The sequence below is a fragment of the Macaca mulatta genome, chromosome 8, assembly GCF_049350105.2.
Source record: "Macaca mulatta isolate MMU2019108-1 chromosome 8, T2T-MMU8v2.0, whole genome shotgun sequence".
Classification (NCBI taxonomy): Eukaryota; Metazoa; Chordata; class Mammalia; order Primates; family Cercopithecidae; genus Macaca; species Macaca mulatta.
The window spans coordinates 139,129,338-139,153,110 of record NC_133413.1 but is presented as its reverse complement, the minus strand read 5'-3'; positions in this window follow the sequence as shown (position 1 = coordinate 139,153,110).

Here is a 23,773-nt window from a genome sequence, read left to right as displayed (position 1 = left end):
GCCTTTCACTCGTCCATAAACAAGCAATAGTGAGCAGGGATTTGACAACCATCTGAAAAAGCCACGTCCACGTGGTTTGTCAGAGATTTGCTTTCTGCTGTGTTGTTCTACAAGAAATCACTACATAGGCCTGTGTCTGTTGTTTTACCTCATATGCAGAGGCAAGTCATTATCTTATGTTGGTGCCAAAATCTCATACAATAGGAAGTTAAAACAAAATATTTGAGTATTTTCTATTTTGTTTATTCACTCTAGTGTATCTTGCCAGTTTAGTCTTTATTTTTGATATTAATATTTTTAAATTTCTCTTTCAAATTTTCTTCAGATTTCCCAATTCACATCTGATTTTTCTTCTGACTTTTATTTATGTAGTTCTTTAATGTCTTCTATAATGTTAAGACATTTGTTTTTAAATATAAAATTATAATTTTTATATTGTGCACAACTTTCTAGTATAATTTTATTGTTTCTAGGGATTTCATATCTGTTTTTTGTTCTACTTTTTTCTTATGATCACTTTGCATGGGATATGTTTTCAACATTTTTCTATTGGTTGGTTTTGTGTAAAGTTAATTTACATAAATTTTTAGAAAATATTAAAGTTCAGGGTAACACTTTTAACTTCATCTCCTTTACTGCTGTTTTAAGTAGTGTTCGAAACTATGGGAGCCTGCCTTCAGGGATTTCATGGCTCTTTGCTCTTCCTCCGCTTTTATCTGCACCTTCTCTTCTCTCTCTCTCTCCAGTTATTCAGTTCCATTTTGATTCAATTTCTATATATTTCACCTTGTGGAACCTTGCTCTGAAGACAAACTCTGGCTGGTGACTTTTGAGAGTCCATATAATCTAGAGTAATCCAGCTCCTTAAAACAGGCATTTCACACTCACCCTTTGCTGGAGTGGTAAAGAATACCTTAAGTTTTAGCTGATGTTTTCAAATTGCCCCACTTTGCTGAAGGAAATAAAAGCCTTTTAACCTAAGACATATTTCTTTGACATATTTTGAGATGCCTGTTAGAGGGCCAGCAAACAGAAATGGCCCTACAAAGTCATCTTCTGCTGGGAAATATACATTTGTAAAAAATCTGCATTAATGCAGTCTGGCCTTCCCTTGTCCAGATGTAGGAAAGATTAACTGACTCCGTCACCTTCAGATCTAAAGTAATATTTTACCGTCGATTCTCTCTGAGGGCAGCTACCAGTGAATTTTCATCTATATAACAAGACCACCTTTACCAGCCAAGTCTTCTCTGTCCCTCCCAGCCGCGCCTGCCTGTGACCTCCTAGGTCTGTATGGAGCCTCTCCTGCTTCTACAGTCTGCCTTGCCATTAAAACTTGATTTACCACCATAACCTCTTTTTGTCATGCTCCAATCCCACATTTTCTTCTCTAACTCCGAGATGGTATGCCAGCTTCTGTATCCCACTGGAGAGTTGGATCTTCATGGTGAAGACTCCAATGTATAAACTTTAAATAAATTTGAATACTTTTTCTTCAATTAATCAGCCTTTTGCCAGTTGATTTTTTCAGCAAATCTTCAAGGGCCAAAGACCGTGGCCCCTACCTTGCTATCCAGTATTCTATTCTCCTTGCTTTCACCCCATTGTTTCCCTCTTCTTCTTCTAGTGAGTTGCTGATTCTATTCAGGCTACTGGTGATTTGCCTTCACTTGCTTGTATTTTGGAGTTCCTGATGATACTTGCTTTTTTGGTAAACAGTGCCCACGAGATTTTGGTTCTCAGTGTTATTGTTTAATCTTTTCTGATAGTTTATTTTTATTTCTTGCTGCTTTTAAGATTTTTCTTTTGTTTTTGTAACAATTTCATTCTTTATTAGGTTTTTGGGGTTTGTGGTTGGCTGTTGAATCTGTGGTTTGATGACTTTCATAACTTTCAAAAAAATCAGCCAATATGATCACACATATTGCTTCTGACATGTATTATTTCTTTTCTCTTTCTGGGTCTCCAATTATAAATATAGCAGATCTTTTCACTATCTCTCATGTCTGTTATGTAATTTTATTTTTTCTTCTCACTTTTAATTTTCATTAAAAAATTTATTTTCATAATTTTTTATTTTCCACTTTTTATTCTCATTTTGTCCTTGTTGTACAACTGGAAAATTTCAACAGACCTAACCACTACTTAAATTACTTTATTTTACTGCATCTATACTGTTGCTTAACCAATTTAGTGTTTTTATCATAACAAATTTATTTGAATTTTCAGTTCCAAATTTCCATTTTATTTTATGGCTTCTAATAGTCACATGAAATTCTCAATCTTATTATCTGGTTTCTTAAACATACTATTCAGTTATTTTAAAATTTTTAATATTTTCAAAATTTAGAGATTTAAATAATTTAAAAATTGGTTCACCTTTGGATCTGCCTCTATTGCCTTCTTTTTTTTCTCTTGGTTTTCAACTTTTGATTCTAACTATTTGCATTCCTGGTATTTTCTTTATTAAATGCCAAATATTATTTATGGAAAATAGTAGCTACTCTGAAAAATGTTATTTATTTTTCGGGGAAGATTTAATTTTCTCTCCGATTGGTTGAGAAAGTGAGAGAAGTACCTTGTGACAATCAGGAATTGAACAGTTTAACGCTGGTTTTCAGTCATATAAAGGCTGATCTATTTCCAGTTTGTCCTCATTCATAGGATGTAATCTTTCAGGAAACTTAACTGAATATCTAGTGTTTACTAAGCTTCTTTCTCTTTACTAAAAATGGAACTGCAGTTTTTGTCTTCCAAGCACCATGATTTAGCTTATGTTTTATTCTGTTTTAGTGTCTTAGTTGCCACTTTCTACTTGACCTTTGCCTTCATGCATCCTAGGAATTGTCAAGTCTCTTCGTGTAAAAACACTAGAGAAAGTCTAACTCACTTCTGAACACAAATTTAATTCTCCCTTGTCTTATAAGACTGCTGAGAGTTCTGTGCCTCCCTTACTGTTTTTTGTTTTGTTTTTGAGCAGGGGTTTTTAACAGGCAGAAGAGAAAGAGAAACAGCTTCCTCCATAGAGGATGGTGTCTCCGAGTGGAAAGGAGCTGACCACCTTTTGTCTGGCTTCTTGGCCCAGCATAATTTAGAAACTGAGAACTGCCTTTAGGGGAGTGTCTTTATGGAATCTTGCCCCTTCCCATGCTAAATTTCGTGGTTGCCTTGTAAATGACTTCAAACATCCCCATTTTGTCAAAACATTCCTTTATAGTCATTTTTTCACAAGAATTACAATCATGTTTTCACAAAGCACCCACCATTTATACTCATATATTGACATGAATGTTTGCTTGAAACAATCTATTCTGTGATAGCAGCAACTCCTCTTTGTTATGCTATTAAATTATGAACTTCTGAGATTATTTAGTCAATATTTGCTTCTAGGTAAGCTGTATGTAGGTAGAGAACATCTTGTATTTCTAAATTCTAACCAGGATTTGCCATACACTGGCGTTCAATAAGTATCTGTTGATTGCTATTGAGTGAAAAAACTCTATTTTATTTTACTTTATTTTGTTCCTCATTAAGAACACTTTGAACTGTTATTATGCACCTAATTATAACTTGAGAAACTTTTGAGGTACAAAGAAATATAAGATATAGATTTTGCCTTCAAATAATTCATATTCTTAAGTCAGAGACTCCTGTAACTACAGATATAGTTAAGGCCATCCAGATCTGCCAAACTTATTAAACAACTGGAATCACAAAGCTTAAATTGACACTGCAGTCCTCCAGTCTAGGTATAGGTAGATTTTAAGTAACAAGACAATAATAGTAGTTTGGTTTGGTAGTATATTCCTAGACTGCTGTATGGAGAGATATTCTATGGCTACATATGGTACTCACAGAGTCCCAAGATTGATTAATCTTTCCTATCATGTGTGTTGGTCATGAGAATGGCAAACAATATTCATATGTTAGCATTCTCTGATAAAATCTGATACATCATGTAAAAAGCAGACAATTAAGGTTCTAGGAAATAGAATTTGAAAATAAGCAACAGGTTTTGGGCAAGTTGGAAACTTATACATAGTTGTGTTGTAGGCAAAATAGAACTTGTAGGAAACCTCGGTTCATGTTCCTGAATTTCTACTTGTATACTTAACATTTATTATTTACTACATCTCTGGCACAATTTCTAGAGTTTTACATGTATTGACTTATTCACTATTCGCAGCTTTATCAATAAGTTATTATCAGTTTATGATCTTGGCAAATTACCTGGATGCTCTGAGCCTTACTTCCTTACATGTACGGCATGGGTCACCAAAGCTACTTTACAGAGTTAACTCAAAGCTTATATGACATAATGTTTGAGAATACAATCTAAAATCTAAAAATGTAATATGTTATGATTATTTCTGGCCCATCACACTGTGATTGCTATTGAGTGAAGAAATAAAAAATAAAAAGCAAAATGACACAGGGTTCGAATTGTGTAGTATAGTGTGTAAGTGCTGTACTAAAGGAAGTCGTTGAGGGCTGAGGCAAGAAATGAATTCCTGGAGAACAGTGACTTTATTCATGAATTAAAACATGAGAAACAGGAAAAATTAAAGACTGTGGAGCAAGAATAAGAAATTATTTCCTGAAATACCAAGAAGGGTTCCCTGAGTAAAATGAAAAGTATACATTTAAGGAAAAAAAAACATATAATTATAGAATATAATTGAATATTTGTTTACACTTGAAATAAGTATGATTTTAATCACTGTATTTTTTCTAGTTATTACCACTATTTCTGTGCATTTTTTTTTGTTTATGCTATTTGACTGTGAGTGTTTTTAGGACAAGGGCTGCCATTCTTTATTATATCTCTTTACATATAGTGAAAAAATATAGTCATTGGAGCAAGAGATGTGAGTTGAAATCTTTGCTTTACTCAATTCTTGTGTGACTATAAAAGTTTTCTTTCTGGGTGTAACAGCACTTGCCTATAGTCCCAGCAACTTAAAATGTAGAGGCAGTTGGATCATTTGAGCCTAGGAGTTTGAGTCCAGCCTGGACAACATAGTCAGAGCCCACTGTAATAAATAAATAAATAAATAAATGTTTTCTCATCTATGTAATGGAGATAATGAGGCTTGAAATGACAGTGGTGAGAATCAGAAATGTATATAGGGTACACTGTTGACTGAGAAGTGGTATCCATTTGATTGACACCATCATTGTAATATTCATCATCATCATCATCATCATCACTCCATAATCATGTTCATTAGACCTAATACTGTCTTGCAAGGTGGACCAATGAATGTTTGCTGATTGAAAGAATGATGGAATAAGTGGATGAGTAAATGAATAAGACAAGATAGACTAGTAACAAAGCAAGATGCTATATTTTTCAGGGTCTTGAAATTTTATTTTTAGTAAGTAGGTCAAGACAAAAGATAAGTTAACAATGCTTAACTTTAAAGTCCTGCTTTCTGTGAAGTTTTCTAACAGTAGTATGTAAAGTTGCCTTTAATGGAGCCCAAGAAAAGGTCAGAGGCCATGGGTGGGAGTAGGGGTTGGGGGAGAATCATATTCTTCTAAAGGAACTTTTAAATACTTTGGCACCAAGAGAAAAAAAGAGAAAACACATTTTTTTTTCAGTGAGTGTGAGCCAGCAGCTGACCTTCCAGCAGAGGAGAGCAGGGAGTCCAACGTTCTCCTTCAGTAAGTCTATTGTGAATGGACTCTGCAACCCAAGTATCCCTGTTCAGAATCCCAGCATCTGTATCCAAATCTGACATCCATTTTCAGGAGTAAATATTTGCCACGGAAGCTTAAGATGTTATTTCACAGTGGAAATCTTATCAGCCAATTTTAGAAGAGTTTAAAGCTCATGACATTTCCTGTCTCTTTTGGGAAATTTGTGTATGCTAAAAAAAAATATTCTTAAGAATCAGAATCTTTTTTTTGTCCCAAAATAACATCAATTTTTTGCCTTCTCTTTATAACTTCTGATGTTGACAGTCACTTATGCTTGAGGATAAAGACATCAGCCTGAAGGGGGAAAAATCAGATGTGGAAAATATTTGTAAGATTTGAAAGAGCACCCTGTACTATATTTCTGATTCTGCTAAGGATCTTCTCATGATGAGTGAAAGGAAGGAAAACCCACAAAGTCAGCCTCTTGGGTGGGTGGAAGGGAAGAACGGAAGAAATTTTTAAAAAGATACCTCTTTGTTCAAAATGGAATCACTTGCTCAAGACAAAAGCAAAATAAAATGAAACAGGAAGAACCCTAAATTATAAATATTATCAAGAGCTTAGTGTTATTTACAAATTGATTTGAATAAATGCAATTGCTTTTTGTTTGCATCTCTATATATTTGCATTTATGTGTATTTTTATTGGTTTCATTAAAAATGTTTCCTAATCACAAAATGTGCTATAATTTATATGATAGTAAGAGTCTCAAACATAGAGAAATCTGGGCTAGTGATAGAGTAGAAAAAATGAACAACTCTTCACAGTCTTTGTTCTTTTGATCTTTAAACTTAGTTTTATCACTTTGAAGAATTGTAAATTCTCATAACTAATTTTATCCCATTACTCAGAGTAATGAGCATGAAACTCTCTTCCCATGCTAAATACAGTATAGGGGGGTATTTATGTCTCTGGTCATCCTGATTTGCATGAATCCTGAATGTGATCAAAAGAATGACAAGGAAGTTGGTGAAAATATTTGGTGAGGAAAGTATTGAGTCCTAGTTGAGTGTACCTCCAGGAAAATATTTTTAAAATCTTATTGAGTAGATAGTTCAGCTACCTGTGAAAATCAGAGGACAAGAAAAAATCAGGCGAGGTACTTTCCTGTTTCAAAAGTCATCCCTATTTTCAAGAAGGACACCAGGTGATATTGATGCAGACAGTTGGTTAGAAGGCTCTACTTTGAGAAACATTTATCTAATGGGGAAAAGAACAATGAATATCTGCTACTTGCCAAACATTGATAGGTGCTTTACCCACATTATAATCATTCTTCATGATTTTATGAATAAGTATTATTATTCCACATTACAGATAAGAAATTGAGACCAGAAATATTTCATAGTTAATAAGAGGATGAAAGATTTAAACCCATATTCTTCTCTCTATGTCTTGATTTATACCCAAACTTTCTCCTTTTGTTCGAATACGTTTGTTCAATTCTGAGCATCAGGAAATTATTTCTCCTTGGGAACAAATATGCAGTGTGTTTTCTTTTTGGTTCGTAAATGTATTTTTATATTGAACAATATCTGGACATCAGCATGCAGATCAGTCCCCATTCAGTGAAAGCAGAGAGAAAAATGTCTGCTGGGTCCAACTTGGCTCAGAAGCATCTTTCACCAACAGAGCGAAACCAAACCAACTTAGTTGAACTTTTTTTTTTGTTAGAATTATTCTTTGTCTTTTTTTGGTGTGAAAATTGAATATTTCTTACAAAAGAAAATTGGGGGTGAGGGGTTGTAATCAGTCTTGTGGATAATGATTTGTTCTTTTTTAACCCAATCATCTTATTTCTTATGGCTTTATTATCTTTGGAAAGTGGAAAGTTGTGTTTTGCTCTTCCTTTATATTAGTTTTTCTTTCTTTCTTCTGCCCAGATGCTAAAATTAGATTCAGGGCATCATAATTATGCCATAATTACCATGATCATATTTTTCTGCCATAGAAAATTAGTACGAATTTTGATTTTCTCCAAAACTTCAACAGATGCTCTTTTTCTATAGCATTATAATTTTTTTTTATGTGTATGAATATATTTTTTTAAAATTTATTTATTATTATTATACTTTAAGTTGTAGGGTACATGTGCATAACGTGCAGGTTTGTTACATATGTATACTTGTGCCATGTTGGTGTGCTGCACCCATCAACTCGTCATGTACATCAGGTATAACTCCCAATGCAATCCCTCCCCCCTCCCCCCTCCCCATGATAGGCCCCGGTGTGTGATGTTCCCGTTCCTGAGTCCAAGTGATCTCATTGTTCAGTTCCCACCTATGAGTGAGAACATGCAGTGTTTGGTTTTCTGTTCTTGTGATAGTTTGCTAAGAATGATGTTTTCCAGCTGCATCCATGTCCCTAAAAGGACACAAACTCATCCTTTTTGATGGCTGCATAGTATTCCATGGTGTATATGTGCCACATTTTCTTAATCCAATCTGTCACTGATGGACATTTGGGTTGATTCCAAGTCTTTGCTATTGTGAATAGTGCTGCAATAAACATACGTGTGCATGTGTCTTTATAGCAGCATAATTTATAATCCTTTGGGTATATACCCAGTAATGGGATGGCTGGGTCATATGGTACTTCTAGTTCTAGATCCTTGAGGAATCGCCATACTGTTTTCCATAATGGTTGAACTAGTTTACAATCCCACCAACAGTGTAAAAGCGTTCCTATTTCTCCACATCCTCTCCAGCACCTGTTGTTTCCTGACTTTTTAATGCTCGCCATTCTAACTGGTGTGAGATGGTATCTCATTGTGGTTTTGATTTGCATTTCTCTGATGGCCAGTGATGATGAGCATTTTTTCATGTGTCTGTTGGCTGTATGAATGTCTTCTTTTGAGAAATATCTGTTCATATCCTTTGCCCACTTTTTGATGGGGTCGTTTGTTTTTTTCTTGTAAATTTGTTTGAGTTCTTTGTAGGTTCTGGATATTAGCCCTTTGTCAGATGAGTAGATTGCAAAAATTTTCTCCCATTCTGTAGGTTGCCTGTTCACTCTGATGGTAGTTTCTTTTGCTGTGCAGAAGCTCTTTAGTTTAATTAGATCCCATTTGTCAATTTTGGCTTTTGCTGCCGTTGCTTTTGGTGTTTTAGACATGAAGTCTTTGCCCATGCCTATGTCCTAAATGGTACTACCTAGGTTTTCCTCTAGGATTTTTATGGTATTAGGTCTAACATTTAAGTGTCTAATCCATCTTGAATTAATTTTCGTATAAGGAGTAAGGAAAGGATCCAGTTTCAGCTTTCTACTCATGGCTAGCCAATTTTCCCAGCACCATTTATTAAATAGGGAATCCTTTCCCCATTTCTTGTTTTTGTCAGGTTTGTCAAAGATCAGATGGCTGTAGATGTGTGGTATTATTTCTGAGGACTCTGTTCTGTTCCATTGGTCTATATCTCTGTTTTTGTACCAGTACCATGCTGTTTTGGTTACTGTAGCCTTGTAGTATAGTTTGAAGTCAGGTAGCGTGATGCCTCCAGCTTTGTTCTTTTGACTTAGGATTGTCGTGGAGATGCGGGCTCTTTTTTGGTTCCATATGAACTTTAAAGCAGTTTTTTTCCAATTCTGTGAAGAAACTCATTGGTAGCTTGATGGGTATGGCATTGAATCTATAAATTACCTTGGGCAGTATGGCCATTTTCACGATATTGATTTTTCCTATCCATGAGCATGGTATGTTCTTCCATTTGTTTGTGTCCTCTTTTATTTCACTGAGCAGTGGTTTGTAGTTCTCCTTGAAGAGGTCCTTTACATCCCTTGTAAGTTGGATTCCTAGGTATTTTATTCTCTTTGAAGCAATTGTGAATGGAAGTTCATTCCTGATTTGGCTCTCTGTTTGTCTGTTACTGGTGTATATGAATGCTTGTGATTTTTGCACATTAATTGTGTATCCTGAGACTTTGCTGAAGTTGCTTATCAGCTTAAGGAGATTTTGGGCTGAGACAATGGGATTTTCTAAATATACAATCATGTCATCTGCAAACAGGGACAATTTGACTTCTTCTTTTCCTAACTGAATACCCTTGATTTCTTTCTCTTGCCTAATTGCCCTAGCCAGAACTTCCAACACTATGTTGAATAGGAGTGGTGAGAGAGGGCATCCCTGTCTTGTGCCAGTTTTCAAAGGGAATTTTTCCAGTTTTTGCCCATTCAGTATGATATTGGCTGTGGGTTTGTCATAAATAGCTCTTATTATTTTGAGGTACGTTCCATCAATACCGAATTTATTGAGCGTTTTTAGCATGAAGGGCTGTTGAATTTTGTCAAAAGCCTTTTCTGCATCTATTGAGATAATCATGTGGTTTTTGTCTTTGGTTCTGTTTATATGCTGGATTATGTTTATTGATTTGCGAATGTTGAACCAGCCTTGCATCCCAGGGATGAAGCCCACTTGATCATGGTGGATAAGCTTTTTGATGTGTTGCTGAATCCGGTTTGCCAGTATTTTATTGAGGATTTTTGCATCGATGTTCATCAGGGATATTGGTCTAAAATTCTCTTTTTTTTGTTGTGTCTCTGCCAGGCTTTGGTATCAGGATGATGTTGGCCTCATAAAATGAGTTAGGGAGGATTCCCTCTTTTTCTATTGATTGGAATAGTTTCAGAAGGAATGGTACCAACTCCTCCTTGTACCTCTGGTAGAATTCAGCTGTGAATCCATCTGGTCCTGGACTTTTTTTTGTTGGTAGGCTATTAATTATTGCCTCAATTTCAGAGCCTGCTATTGGTCTATTCAGGGATTCAACTTCTTCCTGGTTTAGTCTTGGAAGAGTGTAAGTGTCCAGGAAATTATCCATTTCTTCTAGATTTTCCAGTTTATATGCGTAGAGGTGTTTATAGTATTCTCTGATGGTAGTTTGTATTTCTGTGGGGTCGGTGGTGATATCCCCTTTATCATTTTTAATTGCGTCGATTTGATTCTTCTCTCTTTTCTTCTTTATTAGTCTTGCTAGTGGTCTGTCAATTTTGTTGATCTTTTCAAAAAACCAACTCCTGGATTCATTGCTTTTTTGGAGGGTTTTTTGTGTCTCTATCTCCTTCAGTTCTGCTCTGATCTTAGTTATTTCTTGCCTTCTGCTAGCTTTCGAATGTGTTTGCTCTTGCTTCTCTAGTTCTTTTAATTGTGATGTTAGGGTGTTAATTTTAGATCTTTCCTGCTTTCTCTTGTGGGCATTTAGTGCTATAAATTTCCCTCTACACACTGCTTTAAATGTGTCCCAGAGATTCTGGTATGTTGTATCTTTGTTCTCATTGGTTTCAAAGAACATCTTTATTTCTGCCTTCATTTCATTATGTACCCAGTAGTCATTCAGGAGCAGGTTGTTCAGTTTCCATGTAGTTGAGCGGTTTTGATTGAGTTTCTTAGTCCTGAGTTCTAGTTTGATTGCACTGTGGTCTGAGAGACAGTTTGTTATAATTTCTGTTCTTGTACATTTGCTGAGGAGTGATTTACTTCCAATTACGTGGTCAATTTTGGAGTAAGTACGATGTGGTGCTGAGAAGAATGTATATTCTGTTGACTTGGGGTGGAGAGTTCTATAGATGTCTATTAGGTCTGCTTGCTGCAGAGATGAGTTCAATTCCTGGATATCCTTGATAACTTTCTGTCTCGTTGATCTGTCTAATGTTGACAGTGGAGTGTTGAAGTCTCCCATTATTATTGTATGGGAGTCTAAGTCTCTTTGTAAGTCTCTAAGGACTTGCTTTATGAATCTGGGTGCTCCTGTATTGGGTGCATATATATTTAGGATAGTTAGCTCTTCCTGTTGAATTGATCCCTTTACCATTATGTAATGGCCTTCTTTGTCTCTTTTGATCTTTGATGGTTTAAAGTCTGTTTTATCAGAGACTAGTATTGCAACCCCTGCTTTTTTTTGTTCTCCATTTGCTTGGTAAATCTTCCTCCATCCCTTTATTTTGAGCCTATGTATGTCTCTGCGTGTGAGATGGGTCTCCTGAATACAGCAGACTGATGGGTCTTGACTCTTTATCCAGTTTGCCAGTCTGTGTCTTTTAATTGGAGCATTTAGTCCATTTACATTAAAGGTTAAGATTGTTATGTGTGAACTTGATCCTGCCATTATGATATTAACTGGTTATTTTGCTCGTTAGTTGATGCAGTTTCTTCCTAGCCTCGATGGTCTTTACATTTTTGCATGTTTTTGCAATGGCTGGTACCGGTTGTTCCTTTCCATGTTTAGTGCTTCCTTCAGGGTCTCTTGTAAGGCAGGCCTAGTGGTGACAAAATCTCTAAGCATTTGCTTATCTGTAAAGGATTTTATTTCTCCTTCACTTATGAAACTTAGTTTGGCTGGATATGAAATTCTGGGTTTAAAATTCTTTTCTTTAAGAATGTTGAATATTGGCCCCCACTCTCTTCTGGCTTGTAGAGTTTCTGCCGAGAGATCTGCTGTTAGTCTGAAGGGCTTCCCTTTGTGGGTAACCCGACCTTTCTCTCTGGCTGCCCTTAAGATTTTTTCCTTCATTTCAACTTTGGTGAATCTGGCAATTATGTGTCTTGGAGTTGCTCTTCTCGAGGAGTATCTTTGTGGCGTTCTCTGTATTTCCTGGATTTGAATGTTGGCCTGCCCTACTAGGTTGGGGAAGTTCTCCTGGATGATATCCTGAAGAGTGTTTTCCAACTTGGTTCCATTTTCCCCCTCACTTTCAGGCACCCCAATCAGATGTAGATTTGGTCTTTTTACATAATCCCATACTTCTTGCAGGCTTTGTTCATTTCTTTTTCTTCTTTTTTCTTTTGGTTTCTCTTCTCGCTTCATTTCATTCATTTGATCCTCAATCGCTGATACTCTTTCTTCCAGTTGATCGAGTCGGTTACTGAAACTTGTGCATTTGTCACGTATTTCTCGTGTCATGGTTTTCATCTCTTTCATTTCGTTTATGACCTTCTCTGCATTAATTACTCTAGCCATCAATTCTTCCACTTTTTTTTCAAGATTTTTAGTTTCTTTGTGCTGGGTACATAATTCCTCTTTTAGCTCTGAGACATTTGATGGACTGAAGCCTTCTTTTCTCATCTCATCAAAGTCATTCTCCGTCCAGCTTTGATCCATTGCTGGCGATGAGCTGCGCTCCTTTGCCGGGGGAGATGCACTCTTATTTTTTGAATTTCCAGCTTTTCTGCCCTGCCTTTTCCCCATCTTTGTGGTTTTATCTGCCTCTGGTCTTTGATGATGGTGATGTACTGATGGGGTTTTGGTGTAGGTGTCCTTCCTGTTTGATAGTTTTCCTTCTAACAGTCAGGACCCTCAGCTGTAGGTCTGTTGGAGATTACTTGAGGTCCACCCCAGACCCTGTTTGCCTGGGTATCAGCAGCAGAGGTGCAGAAGATAGAATATTTCTGAACAGCGAGTGTACCTGTCTGATTCTTGCTTTGGAAGCTTCCTCTCAGGGGTGTACTCCACCCTGTGAGGTGTGGGGTGTCAGACTGCCCCTAGTGGGGGATGTCTCCCAGTTAGGCTACTCAGGGGTCAGGGACCCACTTGAGCAGGGAGTCTGTCCCTTCTCAGATCTCAACCTCCATGTTGGGAGATCCACTGCTCTCTTCAAAGCTGTCAGACAGAGTCGTTTGCGTCTGCAGAGGCTTCTGCTGTGTTTATTATTGTTTACTGTGCCCTGTCCCCAGAGGTGGGGTCTACAGAGACAGGCAGGTTTCCTTGAGCTGCTGTGAGCTCCACCCAGTTGGAGCTTCCCAGCAGCTTTGTTTACCTACTTAAGCCTCAGCAATGGCGGGCGCCCCTCCCCTAGCCTCGCTGCTGCCTTGCCGGTAGATCACAGACTGCTGTGCTAGCAATGAGGGAGGCTCCGTGGGCATGGGAGCCTCCCGGCCAGGTGTGGGATATGATCTCCTGGTGTGCCTGTTTGCTTAAAGCGCAGTATTGGGGTGGTAGTTACCCGATTTTCCACGTGTTGTGTGTCTCAGTTCCCCTGGCTAGGAAAAGGGATTCCCTTCCCCCTTGCACTTCCCAGGTGAGGCGATGCCTCGCCCTGCTTCAGCTCTTGCTGGTCGGGCTGCAGCAGCTGACCAGCACCGATCGTCCGGCACTCCCCAGTGAGATGAACCCAGTACCTCAGTTGAAAATGCAGAAATCACCGGTCTTCTGTGTCGCTCGCGCTGGGAGTTGGAGACTGGAGCTGTTCCTATTCGGCCATCTTGCTCCGCCCCAGCATTATAAATTAATGCCAGAGAATATATAAATGTACACACCATTTTCCTGAACACGTGAGGGGTGTGATGAAATCACTGTTTAACTGAAGTTAATTGTTTCCAAGAATTATCATTTTTTATTGATAATTTCATTTCAGAGGGCCTAATTATTCTCCAATTGCATTTGCAAATTGTCTTATTTTTACTATTCAGGAAACTTATCTCTGCCAAAAAAACACTTCATTTTACAAATGAAACAGAAAACCAGAGAAGGGAAGTGACTTTTTCAAGGTCACTTGGCCAACCAGAAATAGAGTTGAGGTTAGATATTTTTATCCCCAAATTATGTTTATTGGATTACACTGGTTTAATCATACTTAAGTCTTAAGACCTAAGACTGGGAACTGAAGTCTGGTTAACCATCTTGCCCTTGTTGCTTTTGAGCAATAGAAGATTATAAAAGATAGTGGAAAGAGACTAAAGCACATCAGGCTAGAAAAGAAGAGCAAAGAGCTTAGTGCCTCAGTAACACCTTGGAAGATAAGACATTGCTGTTTGTTAAGAATTGAATGCTTCTACTTTCTTTTCTCGATGGTTCTTGGCTAAGCGCTGAGAGGAATGAGGCTTTAGGAATCAGTCACTCATTTAACAAATATTTACTGCCAACCTTCTGTGTTTAGTCCCCGGGGATACAAGATAGAAGATACTATTTCCCCTCTACCACCACCACACATGAGAAAGAGTTCCCATTCCAGAGGCAGGTAGAGATATATCAAAATCAGACACAAGATTCATTTTTAACAATCTCTTTAATTTTATTCCAAGATAATAAGAATTGCTTTATTTAAAATATTTTAATTTATATCTTTTAAAAAACTTTCATTTTGGTTCAGGGGTACATGTGCAGGATTATTATACAGGTAACTTGTGTGTCACAGAGGATTGGTGTGCTTGCATTTTCAGGTCACATATGAAAAATGTACCTCTTTGTTAGAGGTAAGAGAAGATCCTTTTAACTTCATGACAGCTGCTAGGAGGACATATAGAGCCATTAGCTACCACCCGATATTGGGAAACAATAAGTTCAAGATTTACGTAGAGTGTCCCTAGTTGATTTTCACTTGACCCATAAACAATTATTCCCAAATTTGTGTGTCAAACTCTCTTTGTCAAACTTAAAGTTGCTGTTTCAGCTCCAATTTCCACTAAGACAATGAAAAATGCTTCTAAAACTTTATATTTGCAAAGATTTAAAAACTACTAACTGAGGCAGGAGGGAAATAATGTTCATTCAAAATAAAGTTCAAATCTTAAACTGATAAATCTCAGAGGAACCTCAGATATTATTTAACTGCAATTACAAACTTGATTACATTTAGTTAAGTGCATTAAAATTATTTGTCCTCCGTTATGTGGCAGAAACTTACTAGGTGAATTCAGAAATCTAGCTTAGACATTTATTAGCTATGTAATCTTCAGTTAGTCATTTATCTGTTCTAAAACTCTTTCACCATTAATAGACAATGTGAACAATGTCATTTCAAACCCATGATGACATTATAAGGATGAATGAGATCATGTATGCGTGAAAAGGGCTTTGTGTGGTAGAAGGTACTTTATATATGCTAGCTCACACTATCACATCATACTATCATTAAAACATTATAAATGCTCTTACCCCAAGAGGTAGAACTTGCTGAAAACAAGTATAGTATAAAACAAGTATATGGGACTGTAAAATCAAACTTTTCCTTATTCAGCCACACCCACAAGCAAAAAACAAACAGACCAGCAATATGCAACCTTGTTTCCATATGAGAAAAACAATATGGGCACGTCACATATTGCATATTAGCTTAGGAAGCATAACATGGTAAACCAGGACAGGGAAAGACCCATCTCTCTTCATATAATAAGGCCAGAGTTGTTCATTCATTTGAAATAGGGTCAAAATTACATTTTAATAATTCTTAGGTTAGACAGAAATTTAGAAAAAGATGATTGATCTTAATGGGATTAATATATATATATATATATATTTTTTTTTTTTTTTTACTTAATTTAAGATGCAGAACCAGCGCTCATCTTGACCCCTTCCCTGGTGGGGTCAGGAGGCCCCGTCATTAGAGGGAGGTTTCCTTCTTTCATCATAATCTAATCATGAATTTAGATCACTCTGTGAGGTAAAAGGAAACATCTAGAAACAGTTACTTGATTATTTGAAGAGGAGTAGCCTTGGTATTCTATAAGGTGGGAAAACGGATTAAACGGAAGATTCAGTAAGAGGTCACAGAGAACAGCAGCATTAGAGAAAGTGTGAATTTTTACCTTGGGCAGCTCAAAAGTGGTAGAAAGTATCTAATCTTAGCATCAACAGAAGCTACTATTATCATTTCTCACATGCTTAGTATACCTTTGTCTCTATATAATTCTCACAAAATATAAATTTAGTGGATACTACTTTGCCCATTTTTTGATAAAGAAATAAGACAGACAAAGTGATAATGAAATTCACATAGTTAAAAAGTAGATTTGGGATTAAAACTCCAGTGTGTCTAAATCAAAGCTGTGTCTCTTACATTATATATAATGTGCCATTAGCCCTTTGAGATTCACCTAAGAAAACAAGCTTGCCTTCCTGTCACTGTGACCTTTTGGGAGACCAGAGTAATATGATTCATTTCTGTTTCTTCTAGTTCCTTAGTAGTATCATAGTTCCTTTTGCTATTATTCCCATAGGTCTTACACATTGCACTGATATTGTCTTCTTTCATATCCATCTCCCCAACCAGAATATATGCTGGAGTTTATCTTGTTGGGAACAACCCCAAGTCATTGTCCATCTCCAGGGTCGAGTAGGTTGCCATGCACAGAGCAAGAACTCTGGATATTTTCTGATGTCTATTCTAATAAAAAGATCTTCCATAGGCCAGTCCTGAAATGGAGTTAAGGTCATGTTAAAGTTCCTCAGCTACCTCTGTGGTTTTGGAACTACACAAGGCAACTATAAATGGACCAGAAACCAGAGTATCTGACACAAACTGCAACTCTCAGACATTTGCTAACTGTTTGAGTACCATAGCATTTTTCTATTTCCTTCAGAAGAGGCATTTAAAATGGATTTCCAGGAGAAATCACAAAGAAATGACCACTCCAGTTTTTTTACAATAGACTTGCTCATCTGTGGTAATGAACAGCCTGGCCAGAAACTGATGATCAGGACAATCTGGCCTAAAGGCCAAGCATGGATGGTGCTTCCTTTGATAAGCACTTTTTGGCCTTCCTTTTCCATTGGTGGTCAAGGATCGCAACCACCAAATAATAGTGCCAGTTATTATTATTTTTTCTGTAGTCACAGACAAAATGAGGAAAAAGCAAACTAAATGGCTGTCTTCACATTCCTTGAAAGAATGCTTGATATCAGACATTATGCCTGGCATATTGCATAGGTTGACACATTTAATTCCACAACACCCCACATGGTATATTATAGAGGTGGTACTTTGTGCCTATAACTAGAGAGTGCTTAAAACGTGCTTGTTGCATAAATAAACAAGATGCATTTCAGCCTGCCCTAGCCAGACTTATGTAGAAAACAATCCAAAACAAAAGCTTTCTGGGGGCTGTGATCATGCAGAAACAGGAGGAAAGCAAGAAGAGGAGAAAGGAAAAGGGTAGGGAAAGAAAAAGAAAACAGTCAAGGAGAGTGATACCAAGCTAGTGACTGCTTTGTGACAAGTGCAGCTGATTCCTTGGTCTTGTGAGATGTTTTCAAAGAAGCTATAGAAATTACTGCTTCAGAATAGCTCTGCATACAGCGAGGAAGAAAGAATAATATATCTTCTGATTGCTTTCTGTCTCTCATCTCCCACTGGTCAAAGACTACTTCATGGGACCTTAACCACACTTCTTAATCACTCCTGGCACGCACTATGAAAGGCAGAGTCCCATGGGAATTTTTTTTGTTGTTCAATGTGTAGTCATAGCAGTCTTTACAAGTCAGAGCTGTGCATGAGGACACTCACTGCAGCAGTAGCAACTTGGATCCACTACCTTTGTTAGGTTTTCCCCAGTCTGAAAGCAAGATAAGTGGCCTTGGCTATAGTCAGGATGGGTGGGGAGGAAAGGCATAATTGCATGGATTTAGGTTGGGGCATAAACTGCATACAATATACAGTCCTAAATGACTTTCTCCTGCCCATGTCTTCTACCCATGTTCAGACCCAGATACTCAGCTTCTTATAATAATCTTTCTTACTTACTTTGCCATAGACTCCAGACACTCAGCCTGATTTCCTTTCCTTCTAGCAGCTGCTATTATGAATTCTATACCTTAGGAGTTTTCTCTCCATGTTTATGTCTTGCTGAGTAATAGCATACTTCCACTTCAAATTCCTTCCCCAACCTCATCAGTGCCTCCTGCTATGGTTTGAATGGTTATCCCCTCTGAAACTTATGTTGAGATTTAATTGACATGGGACCTTTAAGAGGTGGTTCGGTAATGAAGGTATTGCCCTCATGAATTGATTAATGATGTTATCATGGAAGTGGATAATTATTATGAGACTGGGTTTGTTATAAAAGTGGGTTCAGTCCAATTTCTTTTCTCTGTCTTGCATACTTGCTTCTGTCTCTCACTTTCTGCCATGGAATAATACTCACCAGATGCCACTGCCATGCTGTTGGACTTTCCAGCCCCCAGAACCATAAGAAACAAATTACCCCATCTGTGGTATTCTGTTATAGCAGCAAAAAACAGACTAAGACACCGCTTTATTGCTGCTCTCAATGGCAAGCCTTTAAGTCAGGGGTGGACAGCAGGTATCTTTACCTACATTGGCTTAAACTATTATTTATAGTCTGATGTGCTGTGTAAGAGTAGTATTCTTGGGCCTGTTCAGGATCAGGCATTTTAAACAATCATTAATTATATATTTATTATACTTTGAGTTTTATCTCTCTGATAATGTGTGGGAAACCAGTTGGAAAAGACAACTGTTTACAAGTTAAAAATGTTAGGAAGTATAATATTTATTAAATTTTTAGTGTCATGATTCCTGGTATATGGTCTTTACTCTCTTTAAAATAGTGAATAGAAGTTCCAGTGGGTTTATACTCCTGTATTTTTGCAAGGACTTACTGACAGTCCTTTTACACAAAATGCCGTTATACTATTTTTAATGAAAGCTTTAGCAAAAAACATTGCCGTATTTTTCTCTGGGTACTCACCTGTCAACAATGAAGATAAAATCAAATTGAAACAGTAAGAATCCTTAGTCTCAACTGGGTAATTTGTAACTTGAAAAACCTCGATTCTGAGGTATCCTTAGATATTAAAGTTTTGGGGCATGTCCTTATTGTCACTGACTGAAATAGATTGGGAAAAGGTGATATGGGCCAAACACCAGGGGTACAAATTAATAACAATAAAAGTAGGTAGATTCTGGATATATTTTGAAGGTAGAGCCCATAGAATTTGCTGCTTGATCAAATATATATTGAGAGAAAAAAGTTAAGGCTTTTTTCATTCATTCAGCAGTTGAAGAATGAATAACATTTTTAAAAAACAGAGCAGAAATAATCTCAACCCAAAGCACCTAGATGAGAACTGGTTTTGTTTTTGTTTATTTTCCACCAATGACCAGATGTGACCAGTAAAAAGAATGTGGAGGAGGGTCAGACAGTTACCAGAGTGTAACAGTTAATATTGAGTGTCAACTTGATTGGATTGAGGGATACAAAGTATTGATCCTTGGTGTGTCTGTGAGGGTTTTGTCAAAAGAGATTAACATTTGAGTTAATGGACTGGGGAAGGCAGGTTCACCCTAAATCTGGTGGGCACAATGTAATCAGCTGCCAGTGAATGTAGAGCAGGCAGAAAAACATGTAAAGGCGAGACTGGCCTAGCCTCCCAGCCTACATTTTTCTCCTGTGCTGGATGCTTCCTGCCCTCAAATATTGGACTTCAAGTTCTTCAGTTTTGGGACTCTGACTGGCTCCCCTGGCTCCTCAACTTGCAGACAGCCTACTGTGGGACTTTGTGATCATATAAGTTAATAATAAACTCCTCTCTCTCTCTCTCTCTATCTATCTATCTATCTATCTATCTATCTATCTATCTATCTATCTATCTATCTATCTTTCTATCTTTCTATCTATCTATCCATCCATCCATCCATCCTATTAGTTCTGTCCCTCTAGAGAACCCTGACTAATACACAGAGTAAGTAGTGAGGGAATTTTGTCTTAGAGCACTTGAGCATGTTGTTTCCCTAATGCTATTTAAAGTATTCAGTATAGGAAGAAAGTTGGTTTTCCATGATAATGCTTCCAAAGAAATTGCTCTCCATAGAAAATGAACAACTTGAACGGGGAAGACTTCCACATTGGGTACGGAGGTCTAGAACAGAAGCAGGAAAGAGTGTAAAAAGTTTAAAATGACAAAAAAAGTTTAAAATGACAAAAAAATGACAAAAAGTTAAAAATGACAAAAATGCAGAGAAAAAATATGAAGATAGATTTCATCCAAAAAGAATTTCATTAAAATGCTCCATTCCCAGAGAAAAGCCTATTATTTTACCAAATTATTCCTTTACCTGCTTGCCTACCTAACTGATTTTCCTAAAGTTAAATATGTCTATTGACAAATTCCATCCATTTAGAGTTTCAAATTGGATCTTTCAATCAAAGAAGGAATCTGTAAGGGAAAGAGACCTTCGCAACTGTAAAAGAAATTCCAGCGTATTTAAAATAGTTGTGTTGCGGGGCGGTGGGGCAGCGGGGGTCGAGGAGTTGGCCAGCCAGTTTTACCAGAAACGTTAAAAAAAAAAACTCAATAGCATGAAAGTAAAGGACCAACAGAAAACTGACCCTGGGAAAGATATGGATAATTCAGGGAGGAAGAAAAATGAAAATAGTAACAGTGATAAGATTATTAGAGTAAAAAGACTTAAGTCGCTAATGTTGTCACATAATAGTAGGGGTACCTATTTCTTGGAAATTAGATATTTGATTGCCAAAAGTTTAATTTAGCTTGAAATTTTATCCATAAAATATGCAGGACAAAAAACATATTAGCAAAAAGGTAGCAAAAGTGAAGAAAATGTTGCAGAAAGTAGGGCAAAAACCCAAAGAAATATAAAATAAAAGCAAAAAATGTAAAAGTCATAGGGGGTATACCTGAGAGAATCAAAATCTACCTAAACAAAACTTTAAAAATAAAATACCAAGGTCATAGGATCTTTCGATGCTAGCTGGCAACATAGCAAGGCCCAATCTCTACAGAAAAAACTTTTAAAGGTAGTCACATGTGATAGTATATGTCTGTAGTCCCAGCTATTCTGGAGGCTGAAACAGGAAGATTGCTTGAGCCCAGGAGTTTGAAGCTGAGGTGAGCAATAATCACACCACTATACTCCAGCCTGGGCAACAGAGTGACACTCTATCTCAAAAACCAAAAATCAAAGTAAATAAATAGATGCAATGGAGGGAGAAGATAATCAGCAAATTGTTAGAACATTTTCCTGAGTTGAATAAAGACTGGCAAGAAAGCTAAAAATAGGAAAAAGAAAATAAAGAAAGAAAAGAAATGCCTAAACACATGCTACTCATTTTTCAGAACATTGCAGAAAAATTTAAAAATCTGTTCTTCCCGAAAGGAGAAAATAAAAAACTTTCATTAATCAGGCTGATATAATAATATATCAGCAATAACACTGGCTATTAGAAGAAACCCCCTTACTACATTAAAGACATATTCACAAACGCATGAACTCAGAAACAATAACACCCATGTACTGAATCTGAAAAAATTATCTAAGGATGTATTTGAACAAAACAACAACAAAAAGATGACATGAGATAAGAAGTTGTGGCCGGGCACGGTGGCTCACGCCTGTAATCCCAGCACTCTGGGAGGCCTAGGCGCGCGGATCACTTGAGGTCATGTGTTTGAGACCAGCCTGACCAACATGGTGAAACCCCGTCTCTACTAAAAATACAACACTTAGCTGGGCATGGGTGTGGGTGGCTGTAATCCCAGCTACTCGGGAGGCTGAGGCAGGAGAATCCCTTGAACCCAGGTGGCAGAGGTTGCAGTGAGCTGAGATCATACCACTGCACTGCAGCCTGGGTGACACAGCAAGACTCCGTCTCAAAAAAAGAAGTTGTGGCAGCTGGTTGTGGCAGCTGATATTAGGAGAACAATAAAGGAAGCTAAAATACAATTGTAGAAATTTGACAAATTCTTAAGAGTTGTAACACTCTTATTTGAGAAGCACATGGTTTATTTAGCAGCATATGGTAACATTTATTTCTCTTTAGGTCAATCACCCCCTTTGGCTCTGCACGATATTTGCATAACTACATTATTATAATTAATTTTATTGACTTAAACATTTTAGACCCAACTTATAGACAACTAAAAAAAGCACTTTAATATATTGATGGCGCTATTTATTGCTGGTAGACTTTGGAAACTTCACAGTAAAACAGATGATAATGTTTTCTTTTATTTTCTTGCTTTTGCTATTTGATGCAAATTGGGCTTTAAACATTGTGGCAGAAAATATTACATAAGGAAGCCAGAATTAGTACAGGAAAGATAAAAGCTATTGTGTATATTTTATACAGTTGGTATGAAAGAATAATTAATATGAATTCTGAATGTTGTCTAGAAGTTAATAATTACATTATGAAATTTACAAAAACATTTTTTAAAAGACTTTCACTAGTTAAATTCTATTTAAATTCCAAGTACTTGAAGATATTCAGTATCACTGATAGTATGGGAAAAGGAGAATCTCACACAGGCTTTGGGTAGGTACTAATTAGTACAAAAATTCTGGAGGGTGAAAGTATGTATGACTTTACATAGATTAATATAATATTTCCAATTTATGTACCTATCTTTCTAAACTATGTATATGTGCATATGTGTATTAGGTGCACATTTAATAGCAGAAACTTGAAGACAACTAAAAGAACTTACTTGGGAAAATGCTGAAATAAGTTATAGTTTCCCTATATCATATACTATAAAGTAAAGTATTAAAAAGAAGGTTGTAGATCTCTATGGAGTGACATGGAATCAAGTCTATAATATGCTTCTAATTTTTATTCAGTGTAAGTTATAGAACAATGTGCATGGTTTGATGCCATTTTTATGAGAAATTCATAACTACTATTTTGTTTCGTAAAATGAAAATATACATGTATCATTGATTAGTTAAAAAGTGTGTGTACGTAGAGAAAAGCTTCAATTAATATATAAAAAGGTTTCTGAATAATGAATCAGAGGGAACACGTTTCGCCAATCATATGGTTTCAGAAAATAACATTTTCCCAAAGATATTTCTGGCTTTTTCCCATTTTTACATTTACTCTGTTCTGGGTAGTTGGAGTGACTCATCTGATTGTGAAATTGAGAATCATTTGGACTTGCTTTGGTGCCTAACATCTTACGTTGCCCATGCCGAGGACTACCAAAGGCCAGGTAGATAAATCTACCCAATTCTGGAGTCCATTAAACAGGCCCATTTGGTTTTCATACCATGCAAAAAGGTGGCCTCCATCTGCCAAAATTATTCAGATACCAGATGAAAAAGAGAGGTGCTTAATATGTCTCCTCCAAGAGGCATATCTTGCACATTGAGAACATTGAGGAATGAACAAGTAAAAGAGTAGAAATTGGATGAAGACAATTTCACAAAGAGAAGCTTTTGGAGTGTCTAGGCAGTGTTGGCTGCAAACCTTGGGCTTTGTAATGGCAGAGCATTTAGGGCCTGACTGTTTAATTGGGGAGCTTTTATCAGTCCAAGTTTTTAAATGCTGCAGCTGGGCAAGAAGCGTTAAGCCAGCATGCTTTATTTATAGTTTGGGGAGAGA